This window comes from Petaurus breviceps, unplaced genomic scaffold (genome assembly GCF_028583685.1).
Source record: "Petaurus breviceps papuanus isolate PSGF00001 unplaced genomic scaffold, PetGlider_PUasm1.0 90630, whole genome shotgun sequence".
In the NCBI taxonomy this organism is placed as follows: domain Eukaryota; kingdom Metazoa; phylum Chordata; class Mammalia; order Diprotodontia; family Petauridae; genus Petaurus; species Petaurus breviceps.
Genome location: NW_027187291.1, coordinates 1,811,907 through 1,818,178, shown reverse-complemented (window position 1 = coordinate 1,818,178; position 6,272 = coordinate 1,811,907). Strand labels below are relative to the sequence as shown.

The 6,272-nt window shown below is 48.3% G+C and overlaps 2 long non-coding RNA genes across 3 annotated transcripts in view; one reads left to right on the top strand and one right to left on the bottom strand.

Moving 5' to 3' along the window:
* LOC138143154 (uncharacterized) overlaps nucleotides 1-5,146 on the top strand; it is a 58,731-nt gene extending 53,585 nt beyond the window's left edge. Inside the window, exons 4-5 of the long non-coding RNA XR_011163624.1 lie at nucleotides 1,781-1,868; nucleotides 5,021-5,146. This is a non-coding gene — a long non-coding RNA (uncharacterized lncRNA). The remainder of the gene's footprint in view (nucleotides 1-1,780; nucleotides 1,869-5,020) is intronic.
* Nucleotides 3,849-6,272, bottom strand: part of LOC138143153 (uncharacterized) — a 7,182-nt gene continuing 4,758 nt past the window's right edge. The window contains exons 4-6 of one of the 2 annotated variants that reach the window (XR_011163623.1): nucleotides 5,014-5,180; nucleotides 4,808-4,899; nucleotides 3,849-4,112 (exon numbers count right to left, since the gene is read on the bottom strand). This is a non-coding gene — a long non-coding RNA (uncharacterized lncRNA). The remainder of the gene's footprint in view (nucleotides 4,113-4,807; nucleotides 4,900-5,013; nucleotides 5,181-6,272) is intronic. The other variant, XR_011163622.1, reaches the window with a different exon arrangement.

Genomic DNA, 6,272 nt, shown 5'->3' with positions numbered 1-6,272 from the left:
AGAGAGAGAGAGAGAGAGAGAGAGAGAGAGAGAGAGAGAGAGAGAGAGAGAGAGAGAGAGAGAGAGAGATGCTTTTCATTCTTTCATTTAATCCTCCTAAATTCAGAGTCAGCAGTTAGGCAAAGTCTAAAACACCCTTTTTGTGTTCTGGTCTTTTTTTCTTTCCCCCTAAAGGGAATTAGTCCTCCGCTGGGAACCCCAGCACCGCCCCCCCCCCCCCGTCCCTAAATCTGCAGACACCTACATTCTTGGCTCCTGTCCTCCTCCTACGCAGCTCCAGCCTCGCTTCTTTTCCTGCCCCTACACGAAATCCGTCGTAAGAGAAAGTTTCGCTTTTGCAGTTACTCTAGTTTACTGAGTCATAAATCTTGGGTGGCCTGGAGAAACAAGCAGGTCTGTCCTTATTAATAGTCGTCTTCCTAGTAGTAATAATAAAACCCTCTCTTTTGCTCTTTCCTAAGTCATTTTACTGTCTTCTTCTGTCCTTAGAAGTGTAAATGTTTTCTTTCTTCTCCTTCACTTCCTTTTTTATACTGTGCCAGTCAGGAGGTGAGAATATTAACAAATTCAACTTCAGAGCAAAGTTCCTCAGGTCTTCGGTCTCTCTACCTCATCCTGGTGCTATAACCTCTTCCTTTTGTCCCCCTTGTTTCGACCCCCTTCCCCCAACCCTCATATTGGTGTGTGTGCGTGCGCGTCTGTGTTTAAATCATCAGTCACCCGCTTGCTGTCTGTTCGCAAAAAAAAAAAAAAAAAAAGGGGGGGGGAGCTATGCTTAAAAAAAAGATCTTGTGCTCTCCCCCCCCCCCTTGTTGGAGTTGGAAGGAGAGGCTACCTAGAGATTTGGAATCAGGGAAGAAGTGTAAGGAGGGAATGGATAAGGAAAGGAAGAGACAAGGAACAGAAGGAAACGATGCAGAGATAGGCAGGGAGATGGAGAGGCAAGACCCAAAGAAGATTCAAACTATTTAAAAAACAACAATAGCAAAACTCGGTGTTTTCAAATTAATGAGGATTCGCACCCAATAGTCACACCCAAGAACCCAGAGCTAGCTCTGGCTAGGCCTCAGTCCACTACTGTGCCTAATTAGCATAATGTTTCACTAGTGACGCTGCGTGGGGGGGGGGGGGGAGTCGGTGGTGGTCTAGGGAAGCATGAGAACTCACTCTACCCACTTTGCCCGGGGCTTCTCCCTCCCCACCTCTCAAAATCTTGCACATATATATTTTTTTATCACCTGTATTCTATTTTGTTTTAACCCTACTCTCTCCTCCCCTTCCTACTTTTTTTTAGGAGGGAGAGGAGAAGAAACAAAAACATTCTTCCCCCCCCCCCCCCCCCTCCTTCCCGTATCAGGCATCTAAGCCTGGGAGGGGGGGGGGGGTGTGTTGGGGGGGGGGGGGGTTTTGTAGGCTTGTGTGGGTGTCTGTGTGGTTTTTTTTTTTTTCCCTGTGCAAAAGCAGAGGCCATTGTTATCGGAGAGTAGGGCGTACCAGTCTTATAGGGCAACCAGATTGTGGAGACTTGTCCGTTCTCAAGCCTGGAACCGGATTCTCCGGGAGCTGCCGAACCACCTTTCGCCTCTTCTATTTTTTTTTCCTACTCCCCCACCCCCTCCCTCCTCCGAACACCCCCCTTCCTAAGCGAAGTGAATTGAAACGGACGCACCGCGGCTCCAGCGACCGGCCCTGCTCCCCAGCCGGGGTTCCTCTTTTTTTTGGGGGGGGGAAGGGGGATGGAGCTTTAAACAGTGGCTTTTTTTTTTTTTTTGCCTTCAAGCTGGGGAGATTTCTCGCCTACCGCTCGCGTTGGGGCTCGATGTGAATATATATTATGTCTGCCTGTTCTCCCCTCGTCGGTGGCTAAGGTAAGCTGGACTGAAATAGGCTATCAGTTTGTGAATGGCGGAGAGTATGTCTCAATGATTTATGGCCCATATGACTGCGATCTCGGTTCAAGAAGAGTTCACAAGCTTTAGGCTTCCTTCCACGCAGCGACTCTCTCTCTCTCTCTCTCTCTCTCTCCCCCTCCCTCCCTCCTTCCTTTTCTCTCTCCCTCCTTCTCTCTTTTTCTCTTAACCTTTCTCTTCCTGTCTTCTCCTTTCTCTCCTCTTTTCTTTTTGTACCTGCCTCTTGGCTTGAATGTTTTACTAGGCTCTGCTTGGAAGACTGGAATACAAACATACACACACGCTCACACACACACATATATATATGTGTGTATATATATATATATTTCTCTCTCTCCCTCTTTCTTTCTTTCCGTCTTTTTTTCAAATCCTATCTTTTCTCCCAGGTTGCCCATCGGCTTGTGCATTCTCTAGGGGGGCCTCCTGTCCTCTCCCAAGCTATTGTTAAGCCTCCAGACTCCAGTGGCAAGGGGGATTGCGCCGAAAGGAATGGCTTTCTTGGGGGGGGGGGGTTTGATTCCTTCTCTCCTTATCGAGGCCTTGGAGGGAAGCTGAGGGAGACCTGTCACCCTCCTGAAGAACCAGATGGAGAATTGAATTTTTCCAACATGGAGGAAGGGAAAATACACACATTTGGCTCTCTATATCGATGGCTTAACCCCCCCCCCCCTTTTTCCCCTTCTCCCTCCGCCGGGTTTTTCCTAGGCTTTTCCTATCCACCTACCCCAAACTATGATCCCCTCTGAGGTCCTCTCCCCGGCTGACCAGGCCTCGACGCTCCCTGGCGGAGACACAACCTCAGAAAAGCACAGCAGTTGAGTTGCAAAGCCGCTTTTTAATTCGGTTAGCTCTGGAAGCCAAACTTGGAACAAAGTGAAGCGCTCGAGCCTGATCCGCACAGCCCGGGTCTGTAGCCGGGATAGACTCCTTGGAAGAGGCCTCCACTCACTAGTTATGACCCTGGACATTTTTCTATTCTACACCTCCGGCAACCATCCTTATTGCCGCACGGCAGCAGCTGAGACTGAGGAGCTTCCCTGGAGGCGGGTGGAGAGCTGAATTTCTCAAACATCTCAGTTTTTCTTCCCTCTGGTTTCTCTCTCTCTCTCTCTCTCTCTCTCTCTCTCTCTCTCTCTCTCTCTCTCTCTCTCTCTTTTTGTTCCATCTCCCTTCTTCAGCTAAGACACCCTCCAGGCCTTGCTGCTGCCAGGTTGTTGGTTCTTTTGGGGGGAAGGGAGGTCAAGAGGTGTAGGAGACGTTCGAAGAGTTGACCGGCTTTAGGCTTCCAGTCAAATTATTATGCTTATTGGTATTATTGTTATCACTGTAATAATAATCTAGACAAAATAAAACTCCGTCCAGCGCCAACTCCCCTCCCTTTCAGTTTGTATTCAGTTTTCCTCTCCGATCTATTAATAACAAACTCAGCTGATGCGTGTTAATTAATTCACCCTTCAGCCAGGGCTGCTACAAAGCTCATTTGGGCTAAATCATAATAATAATAGTGGTGCTAACAATAAAGAGCTGCGTTACTCGGGTCAGAAGGACCCTTCTCGGTAAGAGCCCGATTCTTTCCAGACCTACGTCCTTCCCAGAATAGAAATTTGCCCCCAGAATTCAATCCAGAATCTATGATTAAGTAGTGTTTATTCCTTATAACTTCCATTGAAACCATTCTTGGTGGAGGAGCAAGGGAAGGTTGGTGGGAGAGTCTTCCCTTTTCTTCCTCCTTTACAGGTTTTTGTTTTGCTTTGCTTTGTTTTTTTTAGATAAGTATCACTTAAGCTGAGTTCACCTATCACAAATACACGTGTTATAAAAGAAAGTCAGCTTGCAGAATTTTTTCGATTCTAAGGGCAGCGGTTAAGGAAGAGAAAATAGAGCCAAAATAAAGTTTTTTTTCTTATTAAAAAAGGGCAAAGTCCTCAGCAGCTTGAAACTTTATTTTTCTGCCATTTTCTCCAAAAAACAACACCATTAAGAACAGGGATTTTTATTTGTTTGTTTTGGGGAAAAGAGTTGAACTTTCTTGGGCTTTTTAAAAATCAGGTCGCAGGAAGAACTCAGGAGTTACTACTTTATTGATATTCTCTAGCAAGCCATTTTCTGTCTGAGGAAGGGCCATTCTCCACCTCACTTCGTAGAAAAGTCCAGCAGTTGTACAATTTTCTTCTTTTTTCTCTTCTATTCTTTCTCTCCTTCCTAAGAAAACAGGAAAAAAAAAGGAAGGGGGGGGTAGGGGGAGACAAAGGCACAGAGGGAAGAAAACAAGAGGTGGAGAAAACCTGTACCAAATGGTGAAGGCACCAACTGGTAGGGAGAAGGTGAATGAACTATCCAACAGGGATCTGGGGTCTCCGAAAGAAGCTAGTTGGCCTTGGACCTCTGTCCAATCTTGGCTGAGGGAGAGATTTGGATAGATTCAGCAGAAAATGCAGAGAAAAGGAGAAAACTTGGGGACAGAGAAGGTTAAAATTTTAAGAGAGCTTTATGTCATGCGGGTCGGGGCGGTTTTATTTTGGGAGATTCCTTGTTGAACTTGCTTCTCCATTCTGTCTGGATCGAATGTCCTGCCCTACTTTGGCAGGCTAATTCCCTTTTTGGTTGAAGGAGATTTGAAAATAGACAAGGAGTCAAGGAGAGAGGGGGCTTTATATTGGGATGATGATGGTGATTATGAAGAAGATGACGGTGCTTTTATTTCAGTCTCCATGCCCCCCCCCCTTCCTTAGGCATGGACACAGCTTAACACCCTATCCTACACTTGGCGGGGAGGGGGGGAAGGAGGAGTAAGAGGAGGAGGGAGGTCAAAGGCTATTCTACGAGAGGGGAAAATATGTCACTTGAAGTTAGTTGAGTCTGTGAGATCTAGGATGTTCCAAAATCGGTATTCTCACCGTTTTTAATGGAGGATGAAATTTCTTTTTTCTGCATTAAAATAAAATCCGCCACAAAATTCAGCTTCGGGTCAGGAAGGCGGCCTCAGCATCTGCTTCGGGGAGGTGGAGAAGGGAGAGAAAAAACCCTATTGATGTCAGTTGGCTTTTCAGAGCCTAAGATGGATTCGAGACCCAGTCTTCTCCCCTTGTTTCTCCTTTCTCACCCCGCAGGTCAGCCGCTTCCAACAGACCACGGGAGGAGGGGGGCGGAGGGGGGGGTCCGGTACATCACGTGACCCCGGGGTGCCAATGTCCAGTCCTGAGGGTATCTGGCCCTTGCAAGTTGCCACCCGCCGTCCAGGGCTCGTCCAGCAATGCAGAAAGCGACCTACTACGATAACACAGCAGCTCTGTTCGGAGGTTATTCCTACCCTGGCAGCAATAGCTTCGGTTACGACGGGCCCACCCAACCCCCCTTCCAATCCGCCACGCATTTGGAAGGAGACTACCAGCGTTCGGCCTGCTCACTCCAGGTTCTGGGCAGCACGGCCCCCCATGGCAAAAGCAAAGAGTTGAACGGCAGCTGTATGAGGCCTGGCTTGGTCTCGGATCATCACTCGGCCCCCCCTCCGGGTTCGCCCCCTCCCAATGCTGCCCCAACCAGCACCAGTAGCAACAGCAATAATGCCAGTGGGCCCAGCAAAAACGCTCCCCCCAAATGCATCCCCGGCTCCAACTCCACCCTCAGCAAACAGATTTTTCCCTGGATGAAAGAGTCAAGGCAAAACTCCAAACTGAAAAACAGCTCCCCCAGCACAGGTATTGCCCCTCCCTCTCTCTGCCTTATTGTGTTTTCTATTATTGTGATTATTAGTTTTGCCAGGATCCACCCAGAACTTTCCACTTGGCAAACTACACGGGGAGGGAAAGGAGTGGGAAGAAGGGTCAGGTAAGGGGGGGGGAGGGGGGCTACTGCCTTGGTAAGGGTAGTAACCCTTCAATTTACCTGACACCTGCATCCACCTACATGCTTATTTAAAACATCCCCCCCCACGTTCTCCCTCTCCCTCCCCCCCCACCCAACACTCGCTTACTCATTGCATCAAAACGCCCAGACGTTGGAAAGTTAGGCCTAGGAGCATGGGTCTGTGGGACAGTAGAAAAGTGGTCCAACAGCCCCTGAGCGTCCCCCAAGCCGATTGATTATTATTAAGTATGATTATTGTGGGTATTAATCACAGTCACTGAGGTGTCCCACCCAGCCGTGTGCCAGACCTCATCTACCCCTAACAGTGACTCTGGTCTGTCCCACCTGGCTTTGGGATTCCCAATGTGGTCTTCATTCTAGACCCTTCATTAGTATTTATTTTTCAGAGACGAAGAAGAGAAGGGAAGACCTTAGAGTGGTAGGAGAGGAGAGGAGGGAGAGAAGGGGGGAGGAGAGAGAGAGAGAGAGAGAGAGAGAGAGAGAGAGAGAGAGAGA